This window comes from Myotis nattereri, assembly GCF_964212035.1.
Source record: "Myotis nattereri genome assembly, chromosome: 2".
Lineage (NCBI taxonomy): Eukaryota > Metazoa > Chordata > Mammalia > Chiroptera > Vespertilionidae > Myotis > Myotis nattereri.
This window is the reverse complement of record NC_138076.1, coordinates 111,587,897-111,599,962: the sequence shown is the minus strand read 5'-3', so window position 1 is coordinate 111,599,962 and position 12,066 is coordinate 111,587,897. Positions and strand designations below refer to the sequence as shown.

The 12,066-nt window shown below is 38.0% G+C and overlaps 1 protein-coding gene across 5 annotated transcripts in view; it reads left to right on the top strand.

Annotated features, from left to right (window-relative positions):
* Nucleotides 1-12,066, top strand: part of PSPC1 (paraspeckle component 1) — a 133,508-nt gene that overhangs the window by 106,887 nt on the left and 14,555 nt on the right. For all 5 annotated transcript variants that reach the window (XR_013995547.1, XR_013995548.1, XR_013995549.1 and 2 more), the window contains exon 7: nucleotides 10,904-10,997. The gene's annotated coding sequence lies outside the window, so the exon portion shown is untranslated. The remainder of the gene's footprint in view (nucleotides 1-10,903; nucleotides 10,998-12,066) is intronic.

Sequence of the window (12,066 nt, the reverse complement as noted above, 5' to 3'; positions counted from 1 at the left end):
TTTCATCAGCCGGAAAACGGAGATTTAGAAGTCTTAGAAACTTGACCCGACTGAAAAGAAGTAAGAAATGGTGGACCTTGAAAATGACTTCAGGTTTCCTCACTGCGCAGAACATAGTCAAACACTGCTGCAGTTAAATATTTCACCCTTTTTTCTCCCTGCGTGATCTGCAATAATGTGCTTCGTGTTGATATTTACTGCTGTGTTGCTGACAATTACCTGAAAGAGAATTTGGGGTGCTTCACTGAGCTGGAAAAAGTGTAGCTAAATCAGAAAGGTCTAATTAAGTTTATTTTATATCTATAAAAGGCTAAGTTGACTCACACATGCGCAATACATATTAAGGTCTTGATGGTGTCAATCGCACGTGTGTGTTAAGATCTGTCATTGTCAGTTATGAATTTGGTTGACACTTCTATTATAGAGAAAGGGCGAATAGCAATATTAAAATATTCTAATTTCCTTTCAATGTGCATGAATCTGTGCACCGGACATGTTGTGTGTGTGTGTGTGTATGTGTGTATTTATTTATATTTGTATATATTTATACGTCCTCAGAGAGGAAGGGAATGAGAAACATCAATGAGAGAATCATGGATCAGCTGCCTCTTGCATGTCCCCTACTGGTCATGGAGTCTACAATCTGGGCATGTGCCCTTGACTGGAATAAAACCCAGGACCCTTTAGTCCGCAGGCCGATGCTCCATCCAGTGAGCGAAACTGACCAGGCCTATGTTTGTGTTTTTAAATAGCATGATGAACATTAACATTTTGCTTTATCAGGTATTATTGAGTTCAATAATGACTTAATTTACTTTTGTTATTCAAAAGGAGGGCATTAGACTCAAATTTAGAAATCTTAAAATTTTTTTAAAAAAATTCTGCAATTCTCTAGTAATGGGAAATGGGAATTATTAACATTCCTGTGCCCAAATGGCCCCCAGTGGATGCTTGAAATTGTGGATAGTACTGAACCCTATATATACTATGTTTTTTTCTAAAGATATATACCTATGATAAAGTTTAATTTCTAAATTAGGCACAGTAAGAGATTAATCAAAGTCATGTGAATATGGTCTCAAAGTAATCTTATTGTACCACACTCATCTTTCACTTAAAGGAAGCACTTTATGGCTTCTCTGTGGCCTTTCTGAATTGCCAGCATCACTGATTTTGTGCCTTGGGGCCATTATTAAGTAAAATAAGGGTTACTTGAACACATGTATGAGTGTTCCTGGGATTCCTCAACAGGTGAATTGATAACCTAGGCAGCTCCCAGTGGGTGGGGAGCATATGCAACCAGGTATATGTGGGACAAAGATGAATCACGTTCCAGAGGGATGGAGTGGGATGGCATGAGATTTCATCATGCTACTTAAGAACAGTGCATTGCCCTAGCTGGTGTTGCTAAATGATTAGAGCACTGGCTGCACACCGCAGGGTCATAGTCTCGATCCCTGGCAAGGGCACATACCGTGGTTGCAGAGTTTATTTTGTAAAATATATTTTTATTAATTTCAGAGAAGAGTGGAGATGGAGAGAGAGATAGAAACATCAATGATGTGAGGGAATCCTTGATCGGCTGCCTCCTCCACACCCTCCACTGGAGATTGAGCCCACAGCCCATGCATGTGTTTATTTCCAAAACTTTCCATTTAGTATTTCTGGACCACTAAACACTTGTGTTCATGCCCAATGAATTGTGGTTTGTTATTTTAGTGAATTATGACATAAATTTGAAGTCTTCATAGCAAAATGAAATGATTTTTAATTTAAAAATTTGTATCTTAAGATAGTAACTTATAACAATAATGAATACATTTATACGTAAGGACTTGAAAGAGTGCAGTTGGCTATTTGAAAAACAAATCTCCATCTTATACTTTAATGTTCGTTGTAATTGTGAAAGTTATCTCCAAGTTATGACGGAGAGTAAACATTTTTCTTCATCATATATTGTACTTACTAGTACTATGTTTACCAACAAATATTTATTGAGCATATACTGTAATAGTGCTAGGGACTGTTCTAGGCACTGGGACTATCTATTACTATGGTTTGGGAAAACAAATACATCCATTTAGGTAGGATGGTCTGGGAGGCCCCTCTGAGGAAACTTTTGAGTTGATATCTGAATGATCAAAAGGAAGGACTTGCAAAGTTGGAGGTGTTGAATTTAACCCAGTTCAATGTGAGGGGATTACCATGTAATACAAGAAAGTGGGAAATGTCTAAAGTGTCTGGAATTGAGTGAACATGGCAAGTGTTCCTCAAATCTTGTTTTCTTTCTGATTGGCCCAACTCTCTAATGAAATTTTAACGCCACAGACAGCTGTTTCAGTATCGTAGTTGTATCTTTTATCTATGCTTTAAACATAAGGGATTAAAGTCTAAGATTTTGCCCTCCCCTTCTCCTACCTCCAACTAATTTTCTCTTTACTGGGGGCGATGTAGAGAAACAACTTATGCCCTGACAAATAGTTGTGACTTTTCTTGATGAAATAAAAAATGGAAAGCCTTGGGCCACATAGTGATGTCATCTAATTTATGTTTTAGAAGAGAATTTTAACTACTCATGGAGACTTGGCTGAAGGAGTGCCAGAATAAAAGCTGGCAAACAAATTGGGCCAATAAAGTGAGGTATACGTGGGACAAAGATGAATCACGCTCCAGAGGGATGGCATGAGAAAGTAATGGTGGAAAGTAATGGTGATATGGTCTATAACAGTGATGGCGAACCTTTTGAATTCAGCGTGTCAGCATTTTGAAAAAGCCTAACTTAACTCTGGTGCTGTGTCACATATAGAAATTTTTTTTACATTTGCAACCATAGTAAAACAAAGACTTACATTTTTGATATTTAGTCTATATATTTAAATGCCATTTCACAAAGAAAAATCAACCAAAAAAAGGAGTTCGTGTGTCACTTCTGACACGCGCGTCATAGGTTCGCCATCAGTGGTCTATAAAGACTATTGATAATGTAGATACCGAAGAGGAGAAAGGAAGAGAGAATCCTATATAATGAAAGGCTAATAAGCAAATCCAATGAACGGTGGGATGACTGGTTGCTATGGCGTGCTCTAACCACCAGGGGGCAGATGCTCAACGCAGGAGCTGCCCCTGGTGGTGCTCCCACAGGGGGAGTGCCGCTCAGCCAGAAGCCCTGAGCCAGGCTCACAGCTGGCTAGCGCAGCGGTGGTGGCGGGAGCCTCTCCTGCCTCTGTGGCAGCACTAAGGATGCCCAACTGCTGGCTCCCGGACTGCGAGAGGGCACAGGCCAGGCCGAGGGGACCCCTCCCCCCTCCAGTGCACAAATTTCATTCACCGAATCTCCAGTAATTAGATAAAGCATTAACGGTCATAAATAAGGTATGTATGCACAGTATTGATGAAAGCTTAGGGAAAATGCCCTTGGAGAGACAGAGTTTGCCCTATGCAACACACTTTATTGTAGGAAAGAAACATCCCTTGGGTAATGAGACTCTTGTCTGATTTTTAACCTTGTTATAATTTTCCTATTTTTCAGTCATTTGTATGTAATTAGATGATTACACACAATCCTCTTCTCCCCCACGTCCCCCCAATAATTTAGAATGTCAAAACTCTAGGTTCATTTAAGTTTTATTTTGTCTCAGTAGGAACATGCTCTCACCCCATATTTTGTGCCTTCTATTCACTCCATGCCTTTTACTGGAGAATCTGTTTAAAAGCCAGTCTACTCTCTTTTTCTGCTGCAGTAGTAGTGATTATAATTGTTTCTGTTAGAATTAAATAATCTTTTTATAGTTCTTGGACCCTCTGAAATATTGTGAATTCCACAGGGCATAGGGACTCTGTTGTACATGTTTACTACATTTTTGTTGAATCGGGAGAGTTTTTCCAAGGTCACTCTGGAGTAGAGTCCAAATGAGCCCGACTGGTGTTGCTCAGTGGTTGACCCAGGAACTAAGAGATCACAGTTCAATTCCTGGGCATGTCCCGAATTGTGGATTTGATCCCCAGAAGGGGGTGTGCAGTAGGCAGCCGACTGATGATGTTTCTCTCTCATGGGTGTTTTTATCTCTCCCTCTCTTCTCTCTAAAAATCAATAAACATTTTTAATTGGTTTTAAAATCAGATGAGATTTATCTATACTACACAGTTTGTCTCAGTTCTGTGTAATCAATTCTATGTTATTGGGAATATTTTAATAAGCCCTGATGGTGACTGAAAATGTGAAAAGTATATATGGTCTGCAGGGAGTTCAAAGGTTCACACACCGTTTAGGAGATAGTAATATGCATTTTCACGGGACACATGGCATCCTATTGGGTTTTGATGAGACATAGTGCAGGTGTCGTGTTTGGAGTTTTTCATGATGGAAGTTTCTTGAATTTACTGATGAAGTGGAGGCACAGAAGTTTGAGAAGTGAGATTTATGATTGTAGTACTTTGTGTCTTGTTTTTCTTTTCTTTTTAAAAATCTTTATTATTGCAAGTATTACAAATGTCTCCCTTTTCTCCCCATTGACCCCCTCTAACCTGCCCCGTCCCCCCACCCCAGACCTCCACCACTCTATGGTCTGTGTCTAAGGACTATACATATATGCATACAAGTTCTTCGGTTGATCTCTTCCCACCCACCCACCCCTGCCTCCCTTCTGAGATTCGACAGTCTGTTCCATGCTTCTATATTTTTGATTCTGTTTTGCTCATTAGATCCCACATTTTTTTCATTAGATCCCCCCCACTTCTCATCCAAGGATATGTTTTTATTGATTTGAGAGAGAGAGGAAGGGAAAGAAAGAGAGAAACATTGCATGGATAACAGTGTGGTGATTGCTGGGGGGGGGGGGGGGGCGGGGGGGAAGGAGGGCAAAGCGGGGATAAATGGTGATGGATGTAGACTTGACTTGAGATTGTGAACACACAATACAGTATACAGATAATGTGTTTTGAAATTGGGCAGTTGGAACACATAATTTTATTAACTAGTGTCCCTCCAGTAAATTAAATAAAAAATAAAAAGAAAGTATATTGGGGGGAAAATAAATAGAAATGTGTTTTTTAATTCTCCCCCATTAAAAAAAATATATATGTTGGCAACTTGTTCAGGATAAAGCATTAACACATTTAACAAAGTGCCCTGGTTGGTGTTGTTCAGTGGTGAGAGCATACATCTGCCTTTACACCAAAGGGTTGTGGGTTCAATTATCAGTCAAGAGGATGTACCTGGATTGGAGGTTCAATCCCTGGCCCCAGTCCATGCTTGTGTGGAGGCAACCAATGGTTGTGTCTTTCTCACACTGATGTTTCTTCTCCCCCCCAACCCCACCTTCCCCTTCCACTCTAAAAATCAATGGAAAAAAAATACCCTCATGAGGATTAACAAGAAAAAAACATTTAATGTTAATGTATTTTTTGTATTTTCATGTAAATATAGTTTGGTGACACATTTCTAATTAGAAATAGGGTACCTCCACAAATTGAGTACCCTAGCGAGGACTTGCTAAATGAAGCACAAGATAAAGGAGGGTTATGATTGATGTTCACCATCTTGCCTCAACACCGATTTTGTTTACCACCTGCTTCTACCCTATTATTTTTATTTTTATTTTTTTGCTTTTGTTAATCTTCACCCAATTACTTTGGTACAAGGGTGAACACTAACCATTTAGCACACCTATCAGAGCATGCCATCCTGTTTTTATTTTTAAAAATATTTTTATTGATTTCAGAGAGGAAGGGAGAGGGAGAGAGAGATGGAAACATCAACGATGAGAGAGAATCATTGATAGACTGGCTCCTGCTAGCCCGATACAACCTGATTATACCCTGACTGGGAATTGAACCGTGACCTTATGGTTCATAGGTCACGGTTCAATTGAGCCATGCCGGCTGGGCCACCGTACTTTTAAATAGATTTTAATAGGTGGTCAACACCGAACAGTTCAGATTGTACTTGTTGGATGTCTGAGTAATTTTTCCCACATACAAAACAACATTGTGATATTATTTTGTGCATACCAGTAAGTCCATTTCATGGATTCTGCAAAAAATATTTTTTCTAGTAAGTTGAGTTACATGGGATCTTCAAAATAAGTAACAGTGGATGCTATTTTTAAGTGGTTTTAAGTATATGATCAAAAATAAGCCGTTGACCATCATTTGATAATTGTCTTCAGCGCTGCTTCATTAGATATGAACATGGTTTTACATTAAGTAACAGGGATTCTTTGATGTGGCAATAATTTTCCATAGACATACTGAACTTTTAAAGAAAATAGTGAAGGCTATATAGGTAAGTTCATAGTCATCTGTTATCTTGAATTAGAAAAGTAATTTATTCTTGTAGTCCAAATTTTAAAACTTATTTTTTGTTAATCTTCACCTGAGGGTATCCTTCCCATTGAGTTTTTGGAGCTGGAGAAAGGGAGGAAGAGTGGAGAGAGAGAATGAGAGAGAGAAAATGGAGAAAGAGAAAGATTCATGAGAGAGACACACATTGATTGGCTGCCTCCAGTAAGCACTCAAAGGATCGAAACTGCAACCCAGGCTTGCGCCCTTGATCTGGAATCAAACCTGAGATCCTTCTGTGTGTGGGCTGATGCTCCAACCACTGAACCACTGGCCAAGGCCCAACTTGTTTTTAAAACTTAACCTTGATTATGCAGTGAACAGGGATTTTTTTTTACTTTAACCTTTTGGGGAGGGATGCTTGATAAAGTTTATCACAAGACCATGGTGCAGATTTTTAAAAATTGCAATGGCTTTAAAAGAATTTGGGGACAAAATTAAGTTTGAAAAATTTCAGTGTTACCTTTCATTCCCAAGTCTTGGTTTACCATCTCAATTGCTTTGCAAATATAGCACATAGAGGTCTGGACCCTTGACTCTGAGGTAATACTAACTTTTCTAAGAAGTTATTAGTTGAATATGTTTGATCAAGTTATCTATTTGTACTTTCCTGGATTTCATTTGAGTCTTTGCTGAACTTTACATTTCTTTGATAACCACAGTAAATGTTACTTATGACCTTTGGAGGAAAAGATTGTATGTGTGTGTGTGTGCCTGTGTGTATAATCAATAAATTATTTTCCTGAAAAATACTTGCCATCAATAAAACTGAAAAAATGTGCCTTGTGGCTTAAATAGTTACAATCTTTTCTCCTTCAATATTTTCTAGGTTTCAATGTTGATATTTACAAATGCTAATTCTTATTTCTTAAATAGAACCATATTTTATGTACTTATTTCTTACTTTTGAGTTGCTTCATGAATTTAAAATAACCTTTTCTGATTCATTAGTTTAAAACTTAAAATCCTGCTTTTCAAAAATTTAGACTTCCTTGTCACTCAGAATTTGTGAGCTTGCTTGATTTGACAGTGACCGTTTTCATACATTTCAGATTTTATGAGCTCCTTCTAAGTCAGTCCATCTCCCATATCAGAGGTAACCATTATTCTATTCTGATCACCATAGGTCAGTGTTTCCTGTTTTTGAATATCATATGAACAGAATCTTTTTTGCCTGTGGCTTCTTTCACTCAACATAGTGTTTTTGAGATTCATTTGTATTATTTCATATGTCAGTAGTTTTTTCTATTTTAATTGCTGCCTAGTGTAACCATTAAATATACATGCCATGTTTTGTTTGTCTAGTCTGTTATTGATACATCCTTTGAGTAGCTTCCAGTTTGGGGTTATCCTATATAATAAAAGACTAATATACTAAGTGTCTGGTCGTCCAGTCGGCTGTTCAACCAATCAAAGCATAATATGGTAATGATACGCTAAGGCCACTCAACCACTCGCTATGACGTGCACTGACCACCAGGGGGCAGTCAGTTGACTGGTCAACCAGTCGCTATGATGTGCACTGACCACCAGGGGGCAGATGCTCCGACGGGTAGGTTAGCTTGCTGCTGGGGTCTAGCTAATTAGGACTGAGTGAGATGGGCCGGACATGCCCTGGAGCCCTCCTTCGGTCCCTCCCTGGCTGGCCAACCCCCTGCGTCCTTCCCTGGCCCCGATCATGCATTCGTGGGGTCCCTCGGCCTGGCCTGCACCCTCTATTTGGGACCCCTCAGGGGATGTCAGAGAGCCAGTTTCAGCCTGATCCCACAGGCAAGGCCGAGGGACCCCACTAGTGCACGAATTTATGCACTGCCCTGTAGTGAGTAAAGCTGCTACAAACGTTACTGTACAAGTCATTTACACGTTTCATTTTTCTTTGGAAAAAAAGTCTAGGAGTGGAGTTATTGAGTATAGGGTATAGGTATGTTTCTTATATTGTCAAACAATTTTCCGAAGTTTCCTGCTTTATACTCCCATGAGCAGTGTATGTGGATTCTGTTGCCCTGCACACTTGTCTACACTCAGCATTGTCAGTCTTGTTAGTTTTAGACATTATAGGGAGTGTGTAGAGGTATGTCATTGTGGTTTTAGTTTACATTGCTCTAGTGACTTCTCATGTGAATACCATTTCATATGCCTTTGGGCCACTCAGATACCCTTTTTTTGTGTGAAGTACTTTTGCCTTTCCCTACTCATCATACCCCCATTGCTATTTATAGTTAGGCTGTGTGGTTTCATTGTTACCTGATGCAAAACATTGGCGTATGTATAACCTATGATGTAAAAATGAAAGTGGCTTTGTTAAAATCCTGGAAAACCAGATGCTGTTGGGAATCCAGAGTTAAATGTTCATATTATGGATTTTTATTCATTTGTGGAAGTTATTCATTATATAATTGAATTTTCAATTCAGCAGTCTTGAAAATTAAAGTTTACAATTTTTCTTTTTCATTTCTAATGATATTGTTACGTAATTTGTTCACCAGTTAAAACTATTGCTTCAAAAAGCAGAATAAACTTCGTATGTTGTCTCGTATTTTACAAATTTGCTTCTTTCATGGGCATTTTCTCAAGTTCAGTACGAAATGATGGCCTTTGAGTTTTTTGCCTTAATCTTTTTGATATTATTCTCCACATACAATTTCTCTGTATTGTTGGACATTCTTTGCTGCTTAAATAGAATCTATTAGTTAACACTGTAATAAGATTACTTCACTGGAGAGTACCCTGCATATTTTTCCTGTTATGAATTGCTTGTAATAATAGCATTTGGCTTATTGATTGCTTTAATCTGAGTCTTTGTCATGAAGGCAAAGGATCATCAGGTGTGAATACTGTTATGTAGATCTTCCTGGACATATTTGATAATGTGGAGCCCCGGCCCTGTGTTGAGCATGTAGATAATACGATTCCTTCATGTTTCTCTACCATGGGGGTCCGCTTGAGAGGAAGCCTGCCTTTGAGGTTGACTTCTGGCAAGGAGTCTTTCAACAGGAGTCCTTATTGAAGTCCTGTTTCTTGTGTTCTTACAACTTGTACGTTGTAAATTGAACAGCTTTGCAGAGCACTGTTCTTGCCTCTATGCTTGTTGAATTCTGTTATGTATATTTGAAACATTTCTTAGAATGTTTATTATGTAATTCACGTATTACAAATATAAACTATATTTAATTTATGAATAATTGTTGACTCCTGTTCTCAGTAGAAAAGGATACCGTTTGTAATTTAAAAGAGAGGGGAGAATATTAGGTGCATTATTACTATTAAGAATGGGACTTTGTGTCTTCAATGCTTTATTCTTTATGAAAAGTCTTCAGAAAAGTATATGTGGTATTTGGCTTGTATACATTTCTGACTATATGAAAAAAACCTTAGGGTGTGGTTAGAGATGCTTTTTCACTATTAACAATTCAAATGTTTTGGCATAGGAGGGTAAAATGCAACATTAACTTGCACATGGTTCTCATTGACCCAGTTTTACCCTAAAATTAATTAAAAACACTATTTTTGTCCAAAGTGGTGTCACATAGTCTTGTTACAGTTAAGCTTTAAGATTTTAATTAAAGGAGACTTTTTCTTTTAATGCTTTTATTTTTTTCCATATTTGACAGTATCATTTTGATGAACAGCTATTCCTTAAAGTGCCTTTATCTTTGTGTATGTATTCTCACAGATTTCAAAACCAAATTACCAGTATCACTAAAAAGATGCACATGTAAAGGAACTCCACATGATGTTTCATTAGTGTTGATTATATTGCAGTGTACAGGAAAATTGGCCACAGAACTTGACTGGCTTTGAACATTATGTTCAAATAGTAAGATAAGTCTCCTTTTTAAAGCCTAAATATTGGCAACTAGAATTTGGCTAAATTCTAGAGATTAGAGTTGTGGACTACTCTACTGTCAGTGTCAGGTACCTTATAAGACACATTTTCTAAGGATATGAAACATAAAACTGCCCCAATTAAAAATCTGGGGCCCACACTCTTGTAGAACATTGTTTCAAGGCTTTTTAGTAGTGTAAGTAAGAGTCTTTCTGATGGATTGCAGCAGACATTTATGTGCCCTCCCTCGCTACAAGAATAAAATTTTGTAAATAGAGTAGGAATCAGGATTCTGTGTAGGATTTTGGATAATACGCCTTCAAGAGAACTTATCTATGGAAATAAATAAAAAAGGGGGGGGATTTAGCGAGACTCAATATTTTACAATCATTAGCAGACTTGAAAATTTAGTGTTTAGAATTTAATAGTTTTTAATGCCAAAACATAAAAGTGAACTGAATTTTAAGTTAGTTGATCTTTGAGGAAATGAATTAAAGAAACATTGTACTGAATGGAAATAATCAAATGTGGTATAGACTTTAAATAGCATCCTAATGAAAACATTACTCTTAAGACCTCTAAGGAATGAGGTAACATTTCTCTTTTAAATCAGTGGTCACTAACTGGTGTCCGTGGAGCACTGATGGTCTGTGAGGTTCGAAAGGTTGGCGACTGCTGTTTTAAATGATTACTGAAACTGGTTTATAAAAGGCTAAATCTGATTTTATTGTATCCTAGGAGAATGAAATAACACATGGATGAAGCTACCTGAAATCCTACTTCCAGCATGAATCAAGTTTAGAGATGATATCCTGAAGTCATTTATTTTCAGGTGGGTCTCTGTTGTAATTGTTTATTCGTTCCTTCCTAGTTTTGTTCTTTTTATTTTCTTTATTGATTAAGGTATTACATATGTGTCCTTATTACTCCATTGCCCACCCCCCCTACTCATGCCCTCACCCCCCTGGTGTCTGTGTCCGTTGGTTATGCTTATATGCATGCATACAAGTCCTTTGGTTGATCTCTCCCCCTTCCTAGTTTCTTTAGTGATTTTCCCTGGTGCTGTTGACTTGGTGAACAGTCCATTTTCTCTGAGCAATGATGGAGGTTATTTTTTTAAGTTGTCTTTTTTTTTTTTAAATACTTACCCAAGGATATGTTTATTGATTTTAGAGAGGAAGGGGGTGGGAGTGAGGAGAGGGAGAGAAAGAAACAGAAACATCAATTGCTTGTCTCCTGTACATGCCTGGACTAAGGATTGAACCCTCCACTTAGGTACGTGCCCTGACCAGGAATGAAACCCATAACCTTTTGGTGTAAGGAAAGACATTCCAACCAGGTGGGCCACCTGGCCACCGCTGGAGGTTATTTTTAGCTCCAAATTGCCCTTGTATTTCCTCAATAGTAGTAAGGTGCCTTGATTTGCCTTTAGGTCGAACTGGACTGAGAATAGAAATTACATATTGTCTTAAATCCCTCTTGGTATTCAGTGATCTGAAGCCTAAAATTTTAGTCTTCTGTTCCCTTAGACTGTAATCTTAAAATGATTTAATATCATAATATCCGATCAATGGTAGGGGGATAGAAGGTCCCTTTCTCCCTTGTTGCTTTCTAACCTTTGTAGAGGGGTAATACTTTTTCTATTGTTTTGTTAAGTCAGACACAAAATTTTATGTTAACATTTACAATTCTGTGATCTTTATGACAGAATTTGGATGATGTTGTAGTTATCCTGACAGATCCAGGAAGTATTAAGTGTATTATTCCTTATCTGCTGATGACAAATTCCATTCTCTTGGGACCAGAAACGCAAGCATTACCTGAGCCTCTTGAAAGTGCAGGATCTCAGGACACACAGTGGAACTACCGCCATTTCAACAAAACTCAGAAATTGCCATGCA